At 36.9% G+C, this 20,916-nt stretch overlaps 14 non-coding genes across 14 annotated transcripts; all 14 read left to right on the top strand.

Moving 5' to 3' along the window:
* The first annotated feature begins 5,346 nt into the window (after window positions 1–5,346).
* Window positions 5,347–5,465, top strand: LOC141305499 (5S ribosomal RNA). Its single transcript, XR_012344464.1, has one exon. It is a non-coding gene; the product is annotated as a 5S ribosomal RNA (ribosomal RNA).
* An 84-nt stretch (window positions 5,466–5,549) lies between these two features.
* Window positions 5,550–5,668, top strand: LOC141307203 (5S ribosomal RNA). The gene has a single exon (XR_012346158.1). It is a non-coding gene; the product is annotated as a 5S ribosomal RNA (ribosomal RNA).
* An 801-nt stretch (window positions 5,669–6,469) lies between these two features.
* LOC141307566 (5S ribosomal RNA) lies at window positions 6,470–6,588 on the top strand. Its single transcript, XR_012346518.1, has one exon. It is a non-coding gene; the product is annotated as a 5S ribosomal RNA (ribosomal RNA).
* Window positions 6,589–7,389: 801 nt separating this feature from the next.
* Window positions 7,390–7,508, top strand: LOC141305587 (5S ribosomal RNA). Its single transcript, XR_012344552.1, has one exon. It is a non-coding gene; the product is annotated as a 5S ribosomal RNA (ribosomal RNA).
* An 84-nt stretch (window positions 7,509–7,592) lies between these two features.
* On the top strand, window positions 7,593–7,711 carry LOC141307554 (5S ribosomal RNA). Its single transcript, XR_012346506.1, has one exon. It is a non-coding gene; the product is annotated as a 5S ribosomal RNA (ribosomal RNA).
* Window positions 7,712–14,097: 6,386 nt separating this feature from the next.
* On the top strand, window positions 14,098–14,216 carry LOC141307542 (5S ribosomal RNA). Its single transcript, XR_012346494.1, has one exon. It is a non-coding gene; the product is annotated as a 5S ribosomal RNA (ribosomal RNA).
* Window positions 14,217–15,017: 801 nt separating this feature from the next.
* LOC141305575 (5S ribosomal RNA) lies at window positions 15,018–15,136 on the top strand. Its single transcript, XR_012344540.1, has one exon. It is a non-coding gene; the product is annotated as a 5S ribosomal RNA (ribosomal RNA).
* Window positions 15,137–15,220: 84 nt separating this feature from the next.
* On the top strand, window positions 15,221–15,339 carry LOC141307200 (5S ribosomal RNA). Its single transcript, XR_012346154.1, has one exon. It is a non-coding gene; the product is annotated as a 5S ribosomal RNA (ribosomal RNA).
* An 84-nt stretch (window positions 15,340–15,423) lies between these two features.
* On the top strand, window positions 15,424–15,542 carry LOC141305485 (5S ribosomal RNA). Its single transcript, XR_012344449.1, has one exon. It is a non-coding gene; the product is annotated as a 5S ribosomal RNA (ribosomal RNA).
* An 801-nt stretch (window positions 15,543–16,343) lies between these two features.
* On the top strand, window positions 16,344–16,462 carry LOC141307530 (5S ribosomal RNA). The gene has a single exon (XR_012346482.1). It is a non-coding gene; the product is annotated as a 5S ribosomal RNA (ribosomal RNA).
* Window positions 16,463–17,263: 801 nt separating this feature from the next.
* On the top strand, window positions 17,264–17,382 carry LOC141307518 (5S ribosomal RNA). Its single transcript, XR_012346470.1, has one exon. It is a non-coding gene; the product is annotated as a 5S ribosomal RNA (ribosomal RNA).
* Window positions 17,383–18,183: 801 nt separating this feature from the next.
* Window positions 18,184–18,302, top strand: LOC141307505 (5S ribosomal RNA). Its single transcript, XR_012346458.1, has one exon. It is a non-coding gene; the product is annotated as a 5S ribosomal RNA (ribosomal RNA).
* Window positions 18,303–19,103: 801 nt separating this feature from the next.
* LOC141305563 (5S ribosomal RNA) lies at window positions 19,104–19,222 on the top strand. Its single transcript, XR_012344527.1, has one exon. It is a non-coding gene; the product is annotated as a 5S ribosomal RNA (ribosomal RNA).
* An 84-nt stretch (window positions 19,223–19,306) lies between these two features.
* LOC141307493 (5S ribosomal RNA) lies at window positions 19,307–19,425 on the top strand. Its single transcript, XR_012346446.1, has one exon. It is a non-coding gene; the product is annotated as a 5S ribosomal RNA (ribosomal RNA).
* Window positions 19,426–20,916: the final 1,491 nt, after the last annotated feature.

Below are 20,916 nucleotides of genomic sequence, written 5' to 3'. Positions count from 1 at the left end.
CCCATTCTACCACTAAGAAGAAGATATCATCCCGGGACAACGGTGGCAGACGGAACACGATTTTTGAGGGTAAAGTTTCCACAAGAGGTGACGTCTTTACCATACAACACAAGCTTCAGGACTGAAGAAGGAGTGCAGTACTTCAGAGTGATTCACGATAATCAAGTGAAGACATGCAGGATCTGTGTAAGTCCGGAGCATGAAAAAAAGGACTGCCCACAATTCACATGCAGAAATTGTCTTGAGCAGGGGCATTATGCGCGAGACTGTAAAGTCCCGCGGTGCCAAGGCTGCCAAAAGACAATGTTAAGATGCAGATGCGAGATAGAAGACGAGGAAAATGAAGATCCAGGAATGGAAATACAAGAGGTAATGGGAGTTACAACAATTGAGAGGTTAAATGACTCACAAAGGCAGACGCAAGGAGAGGACGAGAAACAAGATGACGAGGAAGAGGAGAACAACAACATAGATGAGAATAAAGAAAAGAAGGAAGATGAAGAACAAGGAATGGAGATGGGAGGAGGAGCGAACAAAGAGGATATAAATTTGATTAAAGAAGGATTTTCTAAGGAACAGGACGATGTGGACACTAATGAACTGGACTACGAAAAAGGACAAGAAAAAGAAAAAGCTGAGGATAAGGGAATAAAGACACTGACTGAGGTAAGAGGAGCAGACAATGGGGGGGAAATTCGTGGAATGGAAAACAAAGGAAAAGAAAGACTGAATAGATGTGTAAAAACAAGAAAAGATGGCTTAGACATTCAACAGGTTCTTAAAAGGCAGAAGATAAGAAGAGAAGAGCAAAAGGAAAGACTGGAGAGGAGGAAAGCTGAAATGGGTGAAGTAAAAAATACTTTTTTGAAAGACAATGAAACGGATTGAATGGTGGGTTTTGGTTTTTCCAATCTTTTCTTTAATGAGCTCTATATCAATTGTATCGCTGAATGCTAGAGATTAATGTGTCTGACCAAAAAATGTGATGTGCTATGTTTACAAGAAACGAAATGGGAAGATAAAATAAGTGATGAAATTAGAAAATTATGGAACGGAGAAATATATAGTAACTGTGATATGGAAAGGAAGAGAGGGGTAGCTATTTTAATAAGAAAAGGAGTATTTGAAGAAGTAAATATAGATTATAAAGACACAAAGGGAAGAATAATAATTGTTAAATTTGTGTGTAATGGAAAAGAAATGAAAGTGTGTAATATACATGCACCAAATGATGAAAGAGATAAATTTAATTTTTACAGGGATATGAATGAGTTAATAGAAAAACATGACAACATTATGGTGTTAGGTGATTTTAACACTGTAATACAGAGAATTGATGTAGATGATTCAATGGGATTTAGAAGAGATAGAGGGAGGAATGAACTACATAACATAATGGAGAAATATAATATGGTGGATGTGTGGAGAGAGAGGAATGGTATGAAAAGAGAATATTCAAGAAGACAAATTGTTGATAGAGTTCTAAAGCAAAGTAGAATAGACTTATTTTTATGTAAGAAAAAGGAAGCATATTATGTCACTAAGGCGTCTTACAAAAATTATAGTGAGAGTGATCATGATTTTTTATGGATATTGATGAATTTTAATGAGGCTGATAAAGGACCAGGGGTGTGGATATTAAATGCAGAACTTCTAAAAAATGAAATATACAGAATGGAAATAGAAAGTATAATAATTAATAGTGTAAATGAGGAAATGTATGAAATAGAAAAAGGGTTTTGGTGGGACATTCTAAAAAAAAGAATAAAAAAATTCTCAATGGAATATTCAAAAAAATGGCAAAAAGTCAAAAAGATGAAAGAAAATAAGATTAAAAAAGAGTGGGATGAAGAAATGAGGAAAGTAAATGAGCATGATGAAAATATTGATAAGATAATAGAATTACAGGAAGAATTAAAGAAAATAGAAGAAGAGAAGTGTAAAGGAGCAATAATAAGAAGTAGGGCGAAAGACATTGTAGAAGGAGAAAGAAGTACGAAATATTTTTATGAATTAGAAAAAACAAGACAGAGAGCAGATATAATAAAAAGTATTAAAACAGAAGATGCGAGGATTGTAGAAGATAAAACAGGAATTTTGGAAGAAGTCAGAGAATTCTATAAGCATTTATTTACCAAAAATGAGATAGTTTTAGAAGATGAGGAATTTGTATTAAGTAAAATACAGGTTAAAGTTAATGAGGGAGACAAAGAAATGTGTGAGAGTGAGATTACGGAATTAGAAATAGGAATTGCAATTGATCAACTGAAAAATGGTAAAAGTCCAGGAATAGATGGATTAACAGCTGAATTTTATAAGGTTTTTAAAGATGTGTTATGTCCAATTTTAAATGAAATATTTATAGATAATTTTAAAAAAGGGAATTTAACGAATAGTATGAAGAAAGGTATGGTGAAAATAATTTACAAGAAAAAAGGTGATAAGAGAGACCTGAAAAACTACAGACCACTAAGCATGTTGAATACAGATTATAAAATATTAGCCAAAATTTTAGCCAATCGATTGAAAATAGTAGTACCAAATATAATTACTACAAATCAAGCATATGCTGTTCTAAAAAGAGATATTACTGATGTCATTAACAATATAAGAGATATGATATGGTACATGAAGGAGGAGAAAGAAACAGGATATATAATAAGTGTGGATTTAGAAAAGGCTTTTGATAGAGTTGAACACAAATACTTGATACATGTGATGGAGAGATTTGGTTTTGGGGAGAATTTTTTAAAATGGATAAAATGTTTATATACAGATATAAGTAGTTGTGTAAAAGTGAATGGTTTTTTAACTAAAGATTTTAAAATAACGAGATCAATCAGACAAGGTTGTCCTATGTCAGCATTATTATACACTTTAGTATCTGAAGCTTTAGGACTGGCAGTAGACCAGGAAAAGAACATAAAAGGAATACGCATAAAAGGAGAAGAATCAGAACAAAAAATATTTCAATATGCAGATGACACGACATTGTTTGTAAAAGATATTAAAAGTATGGATAAAGCAATGGAAGTTTTAGAAAGATATTGTAAAGGAACAGGGGCAAAAGTTAATAAAGAAAAAACTACATACATGAAAATTGGATTACCGAATGATCTGCTGAATAAAATGCAATTTAAGGAAGAAAAGAAGAGTATGAAAATTTTAGGTATAAGGGTTGGAGAAAATGAAAATGAAATAAGAGAAGTGGTATGGGAGGAGGTTTTAAAAGGAATGGAGAAGAGATTAAATTTCTGGAAATTAAGAGGATTATTTTTAAAAGGGAAGGTTTTAGTTATTAATTCTTTGTTTTTATCAAAAATGTGGTATGTATTGGGTTCTGTGAGTTTGCCTATATGGGTGTATAAAAAAATCAAATCTATTGTTTTAAACTTTTTATGGGAGGGGAAACCATCGAAAATTGCTTATGACACTCTAATTGGAAAGGTGGAGGAAGGAGGGTTGGGACTAATAGATCCATTAATAAGAATGAAAAGTATAAGAATAAAAACTGTTAATAAATACTGGAAACATGGGAAATATGCGTGGAAGGGTGTAATGAACTATTTTTTAAATAAATGTGGAAAAATGGGAGATGATGTTTTATGGATGAAGCTAAAAGAAAACATGATGAACGGAATACCAGAGTTTTATAAAGAGGTTGTAAAAGCATGGGGTGATTTTAGAAAGCATGTTGTTTGTACGTCTTTTACCAGGGAAGAGATTTTAAGACAACCATTGTTTTTAAATAATCAAATTAAAAAGGGAAATGATACCATTTTTTATAAAAAATGGTTTTATGCGGGGATAAAGCAAATAAAAGATATTTTGTATGAAGTGATACCTGGTTTTGTACCGGTGCAAGTAATAAGAGACGCAATTGTAGAAAATTATGACAATGAAACTAAAACAGTCTTAGAAAAACAATACAAACAAATGAAAGAAGTAATACCGGAAGAATGGATAAATATTATAGAAGGTACAGAAGAAACAAAAGGTAATGATGGAATGATGATTGATTTTAAAAGTAATGACAAACAGCATGCTTTTAAAGATGGTATTTTAAAGATGTTTTATTCTTGTTTATGTGAAGATGTTTTTATCACACCAAAAGCAGAAGGATATTGGCAAAGATTGTACCCAAGTATGGAAACTAAGAAAATATGGAAAAATCTAAGAGCTTGGTGGAAAAGTCCAATTTTAGAAAACTTTGATTATATTTTAAGACATAATTGTTTATTAAGTGAAATGAGACTGTGTAAATTTGGAATGGCAAGTGATGCAATATGCAAGGTATGTAATAGGGAAGATGAAGGATTGATACATATTTTTTTTAAATGCACAGGGTTAAAATGTTTTATAAAAAAATTAAAAGAAATGACAAGTAAATTGGGAGTAGAACAAAGATGTATTGATGAAGAATGGGAAACAATGTTTTTATTTGGTTCTAAAGGTAATTTTAAGAATGTGTGTTTTTTAAATTTGATATTAACCATTGCTAGATTTGTAATTTGGAGCAGAAGAAATTTTGTCAAACAAAAGAAAACAAAAATACCTGTGTGCAAACTTTTTAAGGTGAAGATGTGTTTTATTTTAAATGTTTTGTTTGATTACTGTAATATGAATGAAGAGAAAGATGTTTTTGTCAAAATTTTTGTAAATGATAACCCATTTATTGAAATGACATGGTTTCGATTTAATGTATTGTTGCCAGAATGTGATTCAGACTGTTTTTAAAATGTATTAACATGTTTTAAATAAATAAATAAATTATTTATTGCAGCATGACAAACAAAGGACAGTCACCAAACTGTTGGATTGAGGAGTTGCTAATTTTAGAGCTCACCTTTCCATTCACCACCTGCAAACTTTGGATTACACTTTCTGTGGATTGTATATACACTGGTGGACACTCACATTGGACTGATCAACACACTGGGGTTCTTGGACTGTTTTTAGGGTATGGACAAATGAACTGTATTCTTTTAACAGAGTTTACCTGTTTTTAGGGTATGGACAAATGAACTGTATTCTTTTAACAGAGTTCACCTAGTTGTATCGTGTTGTTTTAAAGTCTTTGATGTGAACCTTGTAAATACACCAAATCTATTTAAACCAATTTTCTTTTATGTCTCATTCTTTTAAGCACTAGTCATCTCTCACAGTTAAATCTGACCTCATTTTAGTCTTGTAACTCGGCTGATAAGGCCGATTGTTACACTTTTATGGGAGACCGCCTGGGAATACCAGGTGCTGTAAGCTTTTGCCTTTTCTTCACTATTTATATAATATGCTGGCTTTTACGGAGGCTGATCTTTAAATAGCCCACTTTTTGGAGCAGCCCTCGCTTATGGCCATACCGCGCTGAGAGCGCCCGATCTCGTCTGATCTCGGAAGCTAAGCAGCGTCGGGCCTGGTTAGTACTTGGATGGGAGACCGCCTGGGAATACCAGGTGCTGTAAGCGTTTGCCTTTTCTTCACTATTTATATAATATGCTGGCTTTTACGGAGGCTGATCTTTAAATAGCCCACTTTTTGGAGCAGCCCTCGCTTATGGCTATACCGCGCTGAGAGCGCCCGACCTCGTCTGATCTCGGAAGCTAAGCAGCGTCGGGCCTGGTTAGTACTTGGATGGGAGACCGCCTGGGAATACCAGGTGCTGTAAGCTTTTGCCTTTTCTTCACTATTTATATAATATGCTGGCTTTTAGAAAGACGTGTTTTACCGCTCTATTTATTACAATCATTTACATGTATTATAGAGTTTTAAGTGTTTTACATGTTTTTTAGGCCATTTTATTACTCTTAACATTTTAAGTGTATGTGTCTTTAATAAATGGATGGTTGGCCTGTCATGTGACTAGACACATGACAGGAAGCAGGAAGTACAACTGTATAAGAGAGCAGCATGACAAACAAAGGACAGTCACCAAACTGTTGGATTGAGGAGTTGCTAATTTTAGAGCTCACCTTTCCATTCACCACCTGCAAACTTTGGATTACACTTTCTGTGGATTGTATATACACTGGTGGACACTCACATTGGACTTATCAACACACTGGGGTTCTTGGACTGTTTTTAGGGTATGGACAAATGAACTGTATTCTTTTAACAGAGTTTACCTGTTTTTAGGGTATGGACAAATGAACTGTATTCTTTTAACAGAGTTTACCTAGTTTTATCGTGTTGTTTTAAAGTCTTTTATGTGAACCTTGTAAATACACCAAATCTATTTAAACCAATTTTCTTTTATGTCTCATTCTTTTAACCACTAGTCATCTCTCACAGTTAAATCGGACCCCATTTTAGTCTTGTAACTCGGCTGATAAGGCCGATTGTTACACTTTTATGGGAGACCGCCTGGGAATACCAGGTGCTGTAAGCTTTTGCCTTTTCTTCACTATTTATATAATATGCTGGCTTTTACGGAGGCTGATCTTTAAATAGCCCACTTTTTGGAGCAGCCCTCGCTTATGGCCATACCGCGCTGAGAGCGCCCGATCTCGTCTGATCTCGGAAGCTAAGCAGCGTCGGGCCTGGTTAGTACTTGGATGGGAGACCGCCTGGGAATACCAGGTGCTGTAAGCTTTTGCCTTTTCTTCACTATTTATATAATATGCTGGCTTTTAGAAAGACGTGTTTTACCGCTCTATTTATTACAATCATTTACATGTATTATAGAGTTTTAAGTGTTTTACATGTTTTTTAGGCCATTTTATTACTCTTAACATTTTAAGTGTATGTGTCTTTAATAAATGGATGGTTGGCCTGTCATGTGACTAGACACATGACAGGAAGCAGGAAGTACAACTGTATAAGAGAGCAGCACGACAAACAAAGGACAGTCACCAAACTGTTGGATTGAGGAGTTGCTAATTTTAGAGCTCACCTTTCCATTCACCACCTGCAAACTTTGGATTACACTTTCTGTGGATTGTATATACACTGGTGGACACTCACATTGGACTTATCAACACACTGGGGTTCTTGGACTGTTTTTAGGGTATGGACAAATGAACTGTATTCTTTTAACAGAGTTTACCTGTTTTTAGGGTATGGACAAATGAACTGTATTCTTTTAACAGAGTTTACCTAGTTTTATCGTGTTGTTTTAAAGTCTTTTATGTGAACCTTGTAAATACACCAAATCTATTTAAACCAATTTTCTTTTATGTCTCATTCTTTTAACCACTAGTCATCTCTCACAGTTAAATCTGACCCCATTTTAGTCTTGTAACTCGGCTGATAAGGCCGATTGTTACACTTTTATGGGAGACCGCCTGGGAATACCAGGTGCTGTAAGCTTTTGCCTTTTCTTCACTATTTATATAATATGCTGGCTTTTACGGAGGCTGATCTTTAAATAGCCCACTTTTTGGAGCAGCCCTCGCTTATGGCCATACCGCGCTGAGAGCACCCGATCTCGTCTGATCTCGGAAGCTAAGCAGCGTCGGGCCTGGTTAGTACTTGGATGGGAGACCGCCTGGGAATACCAGGTGCTGTAAGCGTTTGCCTTTTCTTCACTATTTATATAATATGCTGGCTTTTACGGAGGCTGATCTTTAAATAGCCCACTTTTTGGAGCAGCCCTCGCTTATGGCCATACCGCGCTGAGAGCGCCCGATCTCGTCTGATCTCGGAAGCTAAGCAGCGTCGGGCCTGGTTAGTACTTGGATGGGAGACCGCCTGGGAATACCAGGTGCTGTAAGCTTTTGCCTTTTCTTCACTATTTATATAATATGCTGGCTTTTAGAAAGACGTGTTTTACCGCTCTATTTATTACAATCATTTACATGTATTATAGAGTTTTAAGTGTTTTACATGTTTTTTAGGCCATTTTATTACTCTTAACATTTTAAGTGTATGTGTCTTTAATAAATGGATGGTTGGCCTGTCATGTGACTAGACACATGACAGGAAGCAGGAAGTACAACTGTATAAGAGAGCAGCATGACAAACAAAGGACAGTCACCAAACTGTTGGATTGAGGAGTTGCTAATTTTAGAGCTCACCTTTCCATTCACCACCTGCAAACTTTGGATTACACTTTCTGTGGATTGTATATACACTGGTGGACACTCACATTGGACTTATCAACACACTGGGGTTCTTGGACTGTTTTTAGGGTATGGACAAATGAACTGTATTCTTTTAACAGAGTTTACCTGTTTTTAGGGTATGGACAAATGAACTGTATTCTTTTAACAGAGTTTACCTAGTTTTATCGTGTTGTTTTAAAGTCTTTTATGTGAACCTTGTAAATACACCAAATCTATTTAAACCAATTTTCTTTTATGTCTCATTCTTTTAACCACTAGTCATCTCTCACAGTTAAATCGGACCCCATTTTAGTCTTGTAACTCGGCTGATAAGGCCGATTGTTACACTTTTATGGGAGACCGCCTGGGAATACCAGGTGCTGTAAGCTTTTGCCTTTTCTTCACTATTTATATAATATGCTGGCTTTTACGGAGGCTGATCTTTAAATAGCCCACTTTTTGGAGCAGCCCTCGCTTATGGCCACACCACCCTGACAGCGCCCTAGAGCAAACCAGGAAGTGTGTGACTGCAGTTTGGAAAGAGAGATTCTCTTACCTTCTCGATTTATTTGGTTAGTGTGAGTGAAAATAAGATTTGGTTTGTGTTAGTACGTTTTTTTGTTTTAAACCACTAACCAGCAGCCGTGTGCTGTCTGGGAAGTGGTTTGTGTTTGTTGTTTTTTCGCAAGTATGAGTGATTCGGACGGACTACACGGCAGTAACAAGGAAATGGCGGCAGAGACAGAGATGGCAAAAGAACAAAGGACTGAATTAGGACAACGAGAAAGGATCATAAGCAGCACAAAGAGGCTATACAGGAAAGAGGCAACAATAACTATTGATGTGAGTGAAACAAGAGATGGCAATGCAGAGTGTATCATTAAAGCAATAACGAAGAAAATCGGTGTGAAGGGAATTTTGGCGGTGCGCCCGAAACAACAGAAACAATATGAGGTAACAATGGAATCTGAGGAATGTTGTGATGAACTGTTAAATGGACTGGATATCAATGGACACATTTGTGAAGTGAGGAAGTTGGAAGACAGGGAGTATGTGGTGTCATTTATGCATATACCCGTCTATCTGAGTGACGACGACATCATAACGAAACTGGAGGGGTGGGGAGTTATCCCTGTCTCAAGTATGAAGAGGAGATGTTATCCAGGTACGGATATTGAAGATGGAACAAGGTTCATCAAAGCTAAATTCCCAAGAGAGGTGGCGTCGCTCCCATATAGTACGCGGTTTGAGACAGCAGAAGGAACTCAGCATTTTCGGGTGATACACAATAAGCAGGTTAAAACCTGCCGGTTGTGTATGAGCCCGGAGCATTTCCTGAAGGACTGTCCAGACTTTAAGTGTCGCAAATGTGAGGAGCATGGTCATTTTGCACGGGAATGCAATGCAGTGAAGTGTCCAGACTGCTTTAAAACGCTAAACAAATGTGAATGCTGGATGCAGAACAACGAGGAAGAGGAGGAGCAACAAATGAACAGGCAGATGCATAACAACACTACAGAAACCCAAGAAACAAATGAAGAGGAAGAGCAGTACGAGATAACTGGAAGAGAGGGACATGGGACTAGTAAAGAACAAGAAAAAGAAGAGCAACAGGAAGCAGAAGATCAGGAGGAAAGAATGGAGGAAGAGAAATCAGCGGAAGAAACACTATCAAGGGGAGGAGAACTGATTGTAGTAGAACTGACAGGAGAGGAAGGAATAAAGAACCAAAAGGACAGAGGACTGGGAATAATGCCACGGAGAAAACAACTGAAGGTAATACCTAATTTGGAAATGGCAAAAAGGAAAAGACTTAAGTATTCAGAGAATAAAATTGAGGTGTTGAGTGGGGAAGATGGAGAAGATAATCAAGAATGACTGTTTTTAATTATTTATTTTGTACAGTATGGTTTTAAATTTTGTATGCTGGAATGCAAGAGGATTAATGAATATGAACAAACTGAAAAATACTCTAGAACTATGCAAGAAAGAAGACATTATTGTATTTCAGGAAACGAACTGGAAAAAGGAGGTAATTGACAATGTCAAAAAGATGTGGAATGGTGAAATGTTTTATAGTAATGGAGATGTAAAGTTAGGAAGTGGAGTGGCGATTTTAATAAGAAATGATATTGACTGCAAAGTGAAAGAAATATATAATGATGGAAAAGGAAAATGTAATGCTGTTGAAATAAGTCATGGGGAAAAAGAGTTTATTTTAATGAATGTTCATGCGCCAACAGAAGAGAAAGAAAAAAGGGAGTTTTTTGAAAACATTAGAGGAATAATAGATAAATGGAAGTCAGTAATAATTGTAGGAGATTTTAACACTGTGTTTAGTAAAAGAGATATAGCGGAGGGAATGGTTTTTAGAACAGACATGGGAAGAAAAGAGCTGGTATCTTTAATGGAAGAAAGAAACATGACTGATGTGTGGAGGGAGAGACATGAAAACAAAAAAGAATTTACTAGAAGGAGCTTGGTTGGTAACTTTTTGAATCAAACGAGAATTGATTTTATTTTAAGTACAAGGGATATAGATTATTTTATTGATGATATTGTTTATAGTGACACTAGTTTTAGCGATCACAAGATGATAAGGTGGAAAATAGATTTTAACAAGGAGGATAAAGGACCAGGGGTGTGGATTTTAAATTCTGGAATTTTAAAAGATGAGAATTACAAATTGGGAATATATGATTTAATGGAACAGGAAAAGAAGGATGGCATGTATGGGGAAGACAAACGAATATGGTGGGAAAATGTAAAATATGAAATAAAGAAGTATTCAATTGAATTTAGTAAAGGTATGAGAAAAGCCAAAAATGCTAAAGAACAGGGAATTAGAGAAAGTTTAAGAAAAGAAACAAAGGAAAAGGTAATGGATATTCAAAAAATAGTAGAGTTAGAAGAGAAGCTTAAGAAAATGGAAGAGGAAAAATGTCAAGGGGCAAGACTAAGGAGCAAAGCTAGATACACAATAGAAGGGGAAAAATGTACTAAATTTTTTTTTGACCTAGAAAGAAGAAGGGGAAGGGCAGATACAATAAAAGAACTAAAAAACAAAGATGAAGAGTCCATAATAGGAACAGAGTTACTCTTAAATGAAGTAAGGATTTTTTATGAAGACTTGTTTAGAGAGGAAGGTATAGAAGAGGAAAACAAAAATTACTTACTGCAACATATCAAAGCGAGAGTAGAAGAAGAAGACAAAAAAGACTGTGACGAGGAAATAAAGGAAGAAGAGATAATACAAGCGATAGAAAGTCTAAAAAGTAACAAAAGTCCGGGAATAGATGGAATAGTGAATGAATTTTATAAGATTTTTAAGAAGGAAATAAGTAAGATCTTAAAAGAAGTGTATGATGAAATATTTAAGAAAAAAGAGCTGGATCAAAGAATGAGTATGGGACTAATGAAGTTGATTTATAAAAGAAAAGGTGATAATAAGAGTTTGAAGAATTATAGGCCGATTACAATGTTGAATGCAGATTTGAAGATTTTAGCTAAAATTTTATCAAGTAGATTGAAGAATGTCTTACCAAAAATAATTGAGACAAACCAGGCCTACGGGGTGACAGGGAGGGATATAGCGGATACAACAAGTGGTATACGAGACATAATGAGTATTTTAAAGGAAAATAATAGGAAAGGATATATAATTAGCCTAGACTTCGAGAAGGCTTTCGATAGAGTGGAGCATGAGTTTTTATTTTCGATTTTAGATCATTTTGGTTTTGGGGAGAATTTTAAAGAGTGGTTAAGGATTTTATATAGAAATATAATGACAAGAGTAAAATGTAACGGCTTTTTAACCAATCCTTTTAATGTCACAAGATCCATTAGACAAGGATGTCCATTATCAGCACAGCTATATACGCTGATAGCAGAACCACTAGGGATGTTAATTCAAAAAGATAAAGAAATAAAAGGGATAAAAATTGAGGAGGGACTAGAAGAAACAAAAGTATTTCAATATGCAGATGACACTACACTAATTGTGGAAGATTATAAAAGTGTTGAAAATGTAATGGAAAGGGTGACAAGGTTTTGTAAAGGTACAGGAGCAAAAGTAAATGAGGAAAAAACTGTTTATATGAGATTTGGAGAAGTGTCTGATTTAAAAGAGGTTCTGGGTTTTAAAGAAGTACAAGAAATGAAGATTTTAGGAGTAACGCTAGGTAAAGATGAGAAGAGTGCAACAGACAGAATGTGGGAAGAGGTTATAGGTGCAATGAAAAACAGATTGAATTTTTGGCAAAAAAGAATTTTGAATTTGAAAGGGAAGGTTTTAATAGCGAATGTTTTAATGTTAACCAAAATGTGGTACATTTTATCAGTGGTTTCAATGCCAAAATGGGTGGAAAAAAGAGTAAAAGAATATATTATGGATTTTATATGGGAGAAAAAACCCCCAAGAATAGCATACCACACACTCATTGGAAGGCCAGAAGAGGGAGGGTTGGGACTTGTTGATATAGAATTAAAAAAGAAAAGTATGAGAGTCAAGGTGGTTAAAAAATATTTGGACATGGATAAAAAGGGAGATTGGAAAATTACAATGAAACATTTTTTAGCAAAATGTGGGAATGTATTTTTAAATGATAACATTTTATGGATGAAACTCAAAAATTGGATGATGGAGGGGATACCAAATTTTTATAAAGAGGTTTTAGTTGCTTGGGGTTTTTTTCTCAAGGAGATTGATTTTAAGCCATTTGGGAGAAAAACGGTCCTCAATCAACCTATTTTCTTGAACAGTAACATTGTTTTTAATGGACAAGTTTTATTTTTTAAGAAATGGTGGGAAGTAGGGATAAGGCAAGTCAAAGATGTGTTGTATGAATTTAAAGATGGATTTTTGCCGTTACAAGTGATCATAGATGCTATGGAAGAAGAAAAAGAAGAATATAGTGTGGCTAGTCTGGAAAAACAATATGATGAAGTTAAAAGTGCAGTACCAAAAGAGTGGTTGGAAGAAATTAAAAAAAGAGAAGAAACAGAAAGCAAAGTTGATGTGTATATGAAAATGGAAGACAAAATGGTGGATTTGAGATTGTGTAATGTAAGGATGTTTTATCAATGTTTTAAAAAATATATTTTTAAGAAACCCAATGCAAATCAAATGTGGTTGAGACATTTTAATGGAATTGAAGAGAATGATATTTGGAAGAATATAAGAAGTGGGATTGTAAGTACAGATTTGGAGTGTCTAGACTATTTTATCAGACATAATGTGATTTTTTCGGAAATGAGGCTTTGTATAATGGGGAAGGAAAGTGATGCCATTTGTAAAATATGTAAAAAACTGGATGAAGGTATTCTACATTTGTTTTTATTTTGTGAAAAATTGGAAACATTTTTTCAAATGTTAAAGAAAATGATTAAGAGTTTAAGGGATGGGAAAGAAGAGAGTGACTGGAATCAAACTTTAATTTTGGGAGTGAAGGAAAAATGCAAGAATAAAAAAGTGATAGAGTTGTTATTGGTTTTGGCGAAAAGTGCTATATGGAAAAGGAGGAATTTAGGAAAGAGTAAAGGGTGTGTATTAGATCTGTGGAGATTATTTAAATGTAAGGTTGAGGAGTACATTTTAACACTGTGGAATTATTTTAAAATGGAAAAAAAAGAGATGCTGTTTTACAAAATATTTTCAAAACAAGTGGAGGAAGTGTTAAAAGGAAATTGGATTGAAATGCCAGAAAATTGATGTTTTGATTTTGATGTATTTTGTGGATGATGAATTGTATATGCTCAAATGTAATAAAAAAAAAAAAAAAAAAAAAAAGAGCGCCCGATCTCGTCTGATCTCGGAAGCAAAGCAGCGTCGGGCCTGGTTAGTACTTAGATGGGAAAAAAAAAAAAAAAAAAAAAAAAGAGCGCCCGATCTCGTCTGATCTCGGAAGCTAAGCAGCGTCGGGCCTGGTTAGTACTTGGATGGGAGACCGCCTGGGAATACCAGGTGCTGTAAGCTTTTGCCTTTTCTTCACTATTTATATAATATGCTGGCTTTTACGGAGGCTGATCTTTAAATAGCCCACTTTTTGGAGCAGCCCTCGCTTATGGCCATACCGCGCTGAGAGCGCCCGATCTCGTCTGATCTCGGAAGCTAAGCAGCGTCGGGCCTGGTTAGTACTTGGATGGGAGACCGCCTGGGAATACCAGGTGCTGTAAGCTTTTGCCTTTTCTTCACTATTTATATAATATGCTGGCTTTTAGAAAGACGTGTTTTACCGCTCTATTTATTACAATCATTTACATGTATTATAGAGTTTTAAGTGTTTTACATGTTTTTTAGGCCATTTTATTACTCTTAACATTTTAAGTGTATGTGTCTTTAATAAATGGATGGTTGGCCTGTCATGTGACTAGACACATGACAGGAAGCAGGAAGTACAACTGTATAAGAGAGCAGCATGACAAACAAAGGACAGTCACCAAACTGTTGGATTGAGGAGTTGCTAATTTTAGAGCTCACCTTTCCATTCACCACCTGCAAACTTTGGATTACACTTTCTGTGGATTGTATATACACTGGTGGACACTCACATTGGACTTATCAACACACTGGGGTTCTTGGACTGTTTTTAGGGTATGGACAAATGAACTGTATTCTTTTAACAGAGTTTACCTGTTTTTAGGGTATGGACAAATGAACTGTATTCTTTTAACAGAGTTTACCTAGTTTTATCGTGTTGTTTTAAAGTCTTTTATGTGAACCTTGTAAATACACCAAATCTATTTAAACCAATTTTCTTTTATGTCTCATTCTTTTAACCACTAGTCATCTCTCACAGTTAAATCTGACCCCATTTTAGTCTTGTAACTCGGCTGATAAGGCCGATTGTTACACTTTTATGGGAGACCGCCTGGGAATACCAGGTGCTGTAAGCTTTTGCCTTTTCTTCACTATTTATATAATATGCTGGCTTTTACGGAGGCTGATCTTTAAATAGCCCACTTTTTGGAGCAGCCCTCGCTTATGGCCATACCGCGCTGAGAGCACCCGATCTCGTCTGATCTCGGAAGCTAAGCAGCGTCGGGCCTGGTTAGTACTTGGATGGGAGACCGCCTGGGAATACCAGGTGCTGTAAGCGTTTGCCTTTTCTTCACTATTTATATAATATGCTGGCTTTTACGGAGGCTGATCTTTAAATAGCCCACTTTTTGGAGCAGCCCTCGCTTATGGCCGTACTGCGCTGAGAGCGCCCGATCTCGTCTGATCTCGGAAGCTAAGCAGCGTCGGGCCTGGTTAGTACTTGGATGGGAGACCGCCTGGGAATACCAGGTGCTGTAAGCTTTTGCCTTTTCTTCACTATTTATATAATATGCTGGCTTTTACGGAGGCTGATCTTTAAATAGCCCACTTTTTGGAGCAGCCCTTGCTTATGGCCATACCGCGCTGAGAGCGCCCGATCTCGTCTGATCTCGGAAGCTAAGCAGCGTCGGGCCTGGTTAGTACTTGGATGGGAGACCGTCTGGGAATACCAGGTGCTGTAAGCTTTTGCCTTTTCTTCACTATTTATATAATATGCTGGCTTTTAGAAAGACGTGTTTTACCGCTCTATTTATTACAATCATTTACATGTATTATAGAGTTTTAAGTGTTTTACATGTTTTTTAGGCCATTTTATTACTCTTAACATTTTAAGTGTATGTGTCTTTAATAAATGGATGGTTGGCCTGTCATGTGACTAGACACATGACAGGAAGCAGGAAGTACAACTGTATAAGAGAGCAGCATGACAAACAAAGGACAGTCACCAAACTGTTGGATTGAGGAGTTGCTAATTTTAGAGCTCACCTTTCCATTCACCACCTGCAAACTTTGGATTACACTTTCTGTGGATTGTATATACACTGGTGGACACTCACATTGGACTGATCAACACACTGGGGTTCTTGGACTGTTTTTAGGGTATGGACAAATGAACTGTATTCTTTTAACAGAGTTTACCTGTTTTTAGGGTATGGACAAATGAACTGTATTCTTTTAACAGAGTTCACCTAGTTGTATCGTGTTGTTTTAAAGTCTTTGATGTGAACCTTGTAAATACACCAAATCTATTTAAACCAATTTTCTTTTATGTCTCATTCTTTTAACCACTAGTCATCTCTCACAGTTAAATCTGACCTCATTTTAGTCTTGTAACTCGGCTGATAAGGCCGATTGTTACACTTTTATGGGAGACCGCCTGGGAATACCAGGTGCTGTAAGCTTTTGCCTTTTCTTCACTATTTATATAATATGCTGGCTTTTACGGAGGCTGATCTTTAAATAGCCCACTTTTTGGAGCAGTCCTCGCTTATGGCCATACCGCGCTGAGAGCGCCCGATCTCGTCTGATCTCGGAAGCTAAGCAGCGTCGGGCCTGGTTAGTACTTGGATGGGAGACCGCCTGGGAATACCAGGTGCTGTAAGCTTTTGCCTTTTCTTCACTATTTATATAATATGCTGGCTTTTAGAAAGACGTGTTTTACCGCTCTATTTATTACAATCATTTACATGTATTATAGAGTTTTAAGTGTTTTACATGTTTTTTAGGCCATTTTATTACTCTTAACATTTTAAGTGTATGTGTCTTTAATAAATGGATGGTTGGCCTGTCATGTGACTAGACACATGACAGGAAGCAGGAAGTACAACTGTATAAGAGAGCAGCATGACAAACAAAGGACAGTCACCAAACTGTTGGATTGAGGAGTTGCTAATTTTAGAGCTCACCTTTCCATTCACCACCTGCAAACTTTGGATTACACTTTCTGTGGATTGTATATACACTGGTGGACACTCACATTGGACTGATCAACACACTGGGGTTCTTGGACTGTTTTTAGGGTATGGACAAATGAACTGTATTCTTTTAACAGAGTTTACCTGTTTTTAGGGTATGGACAAATGAACTGTATTCTTTTAACAGAGTTCACCTAGTTGTATCGTGTTGTTTTAAAGTCTTTGATGTGAACCTTGTAAATACACCAAATCTATTTAAACCAATTTTCTTTTATGTCTCATTCTTTTAACCACTAGTCATCTCTCACAGTTAAATCTGACCTCATTTTAGTCTTGTAACTCGGCTGATAAGGCCGATTGTTACACTTTTATGGGAGACCGCCTGGGAATACCAGGTGCTGTAAGCTTTTGCCTTTTCTTCACTATTTATATAATATGCTGGCTTTTACGGAGGCTGATCTTTAAATAGCCCACTTTTTGGAGCAGTCCTCGCTTATGGCCATACCGCGCTGAGAGCGCCCGATCTCGTCTGATCTCGGAAGCTAAGCAGCGTCGGGCCTGGTTAGTACTTGGATGGGAGACCGCCTGGGAATACCAGGTGCTGTAAGCTTTTGCCTTTTCTTCACTATTTATATAATATGCTGGCTTTTAGAAAGACGTGTTTTACCGCTCTATTTATTACAATCATTTACATGTATTATAGAGTTTTAAGTGTTTTACATGTTTTTTAGGCCATTTTATTACTCTTAACATTTTAAGTGTATGTGTCTTTAATAAATGGATGGTTGGCCTGTCATGTGACTAGACACATGACAGGAAGCAGGAAGTACAACTGTATAAGAGAGCAGCATGACAAACAAAGGACAGTCACCAAACTGTTGGATTGAGGAGTTGCTAATTTTAGAGCTCACCTTTCCATTCACCACCTGCAAACTTTGGATTACACTTTCTGTGGATTGTATATACACTGGTGGACACTCACATTGGACTTATCAACACACTGGGGTTCTTGGACTGTTTTTAGGGTATGGACAAATGAACTGTATTCTTTTAACAGAGTTTACCTGTTTTTAGGGTATGGACAAATGAACTGTATTCTTTTAACAGAGTTTACCTAGTTTTATCGTGTTGTTTTAAAGTCTTTTATGTGAACCTTGTAAATACACCAAATCTATTTAAACCAATTTTCTTTTATGTCTCATTCTTTTAACCACTAGTCATCTCTCACAGTTAAATCGGACCCCATTTTAGTCTTGTAACTCGGCTGATAAGGCCGATTGTTACACTTTTATGGGAGACCGCCTGGGAATACCAGGTGCTGTAAGCTTTTGCCTTTTCTTCACTATTTATATAATATGCTGGCTTTTACGGAGGCTGATCTTTAAATAGCCCACTTTTTGGAGCAGCCCTCGCTTATGGCCATACCGCGCTGAGAGCGCCCGATCTCGTCTGATCTCGGAAGCTAAGCAGCGTCGGGCCTGGTTAGTACTTGGATGGGAGACCGCCTGGGAATACCAGGTGCTGTAAGCTTTTGCCTTTTCTTCACTATTTATATAATATGCTGGCTTTTAGAAAGACGTGTTTTACCGCTCTATTTATTACAATCATTTACATGTATTATAGAGTTTTAAGTGTTTTACATGTTTTTTAGGCCATTTTATTACTCTTAACATTTTAAGTGTATGTGTCTTTAATAAATGGATGGTTGGCCTGTCATGTGACTAGACACATGACAGGAAGCAGGAAGTACAACTGTATAAGAGAGCAGCACGACAAACAAAGGACAGTCACCAAACTGTTGGATTGAGGAGTTGCTAATTTTAGAGCTCACCTTTCCATTCACCACCTGCAAACTTTGGATTACACTTTCTGTGGATTGTATATACACTGGTGGACACTCACATTGGACTTATCAACACACTGGGGTTCTTGGACTGTTTTTAGGGTATGGACAAATGAACTGTATTCTTTTAACAGAGTTTACCTGTTTTTAGGGTATGGACAAATGAACTGTATTCTTTTAACAGAGTTTACCTAGTTTTATCGTGTTGTTTTAAAGTCTTTTATGTGAACCTTGTAAATACACCAAATCTATTTAAACCAATTTTCTTTTATGTCTCATTCTTTTAACCACTAGTCATCTCTCACAGTTAAATCTGACCCCATTTTAGTCTTGTAACTCGGCTGATAAGGCCGATTGTTACACTTTTATGGGAGACCGCCTGGGAATACCAGGTGCTGTAAGCTTTTGCCTTTTCTTCACTATTTATATAATATGCTGGCTTTTACGGAGGCTGATCTTTAAATAGCCCACTTTTTGGAGCAGCCCTCGCTTATGGCCATACCGCGCTGAGAGCACCCGATCTCGTCTGATCTCGGAAGCTAAGCAGCGTCGGGCCTGGTTAGTACTTGGATGGGAGACCGCCTGGGAATACCAGGTGCTGTAAGCGTTTGCCTTTTCTTCACTATTTATATAATATGCTGGCTTTTACGGAGGCTGATCTTTAAATAGCCCACTTTTTGGAGCAGCCCTCGCTTATGGCCATACCGCGCTGAGAGCGCCCGATCTCGTCTGATCTCGGAAGCTAAGCAGCGTCGGGCCTGGTTAGTACTTGGATGGGAGACCGCCTGGGAATACCAGGTGCTGTAAGCTTTTGCCTTTTCTTCACTATTTATATAATATGCTGGCTTTTAGAAAGACGTGTTTTACCGCTCTATTTATTACAATCATTTACATGTATTATAGAGTTTTAAGTGTTTTACATGTTTTTTAGGCCATTTTATTACTCTTAACATTTTAAGTGTATGTGTCTTTAATAAATGGATGGTTGGCCTGTCATGTGACTAGACACATGACAGGAAGCAGGAAGTACAACTGTATAAGAGAGCAGCATGACAAACAAAGGACAGTCACCAAACTGTTGGATTGAGGAGTTGCTAATTTTAGAGCTCACCTTTCCATTCACCACCTGCAAACTTTGGATTACACTTTCTGTGGATTGTATATACACTGGTGGACACTCACATTGGACTTATCAACACACTGGGGTTCTTGGACTGTTTTTAGGGTATGGACAAATGAACTGTATTCTTTTAACAGAGTTTACCTGTTTTTAGGGTATGGACAAATGAACTGTATTCTTTTAACAGAGTTTACCTAGTTTTATCGTGTTGTTTTAAAGTCTTTTATGTGAACCTTGTAAATACACCAAATCTATTTAAACCAATTTTCTTTTATGTCTCATTCTTTTAACCACTAGTCATCTCTCACAGTTAAATCGGACCCCATTTTAGTCTTGTAACTCGGCTGATAAGGCCGATTGTTACACTTTTATGGGAGACCGCCTGGGAATACCAGGTGCTGTAAGCTTTTGCCTTTTCTTCACTATTTATATAATATGCTGGCTTTTACGGAGGCTGATCTTTAAATAGCCCACTTTTTGGAGCAGCCCTCGCTTATGGCCACACCACCCTGACAGCGCCCTAGAGCAAACCAGGAAGTGTGTGACTGCAGTTTGGAAAGAGAGATTCTCTTACCTTCTCGATTTATTTGGTTAGTGTGAGTGAAAATAAGATTTGGTTTGTGTTAGTACGTTTTTTTGTTTTAAACCACTAACCAGCAGCCGTGTGCTGTCTGGGAAGTGGTTTGTGTTTGTTGTTTTTTCGCAAGTATGAGTGATTCGGACGGACTACACGGCAGTAACAAGGAAATGGCGGCAGAGACAGAGATGGCAAAAGAACAAAGGACTGAATTAGGACAACGAGAAAGGATCATAAGCAGCACAAAGAGGCTATACAGGAAAGAGGCAACAATAACTATTGATGTGAGTGAAACAAGAGATGGCAATGCAGAGTGTATCATTAAAGCAATAACGAAGAAAATCGGTGTGAAGGGAATTTTGGCGGTGCGCCCGAAACAACAGAAACAATATGAGGTAACAATGGAATCTGAGGAATGTTGTGATGAACTGTTAAATGGACTGGATATCAATGGACACATTTGTGAAGTGAGGAAGTTGGAAGACAGGGAGTATGTGGTGTCATTTATGCATATACCCGTCTATCTGAGTGACGACGACATCATAACGAAACTGGAGGGGTGGGGAGTTATCCCTGTCTCAAGTATGAAGAGGAGATGTTATCC

This window comes from Garra rufa, unplaced genomic scaffold, assembly GCF_049309525.1.
Source record: "Garra rufa unplaced genomic scaffold, GarRuf1.0 hap1_unplaced_002, whole genome shotgun sequence".
Lineage (NCBI taxonomy): Eukaryota > Metazoa > Chordata > Actinopteri > Cypriniformes > Cyprinidae > Garra > Garra rufa.
Note: the sequence above shows the minus strand (reverse complement) of the source record. Positions and strands in the feature narration are given on the sequence as shown.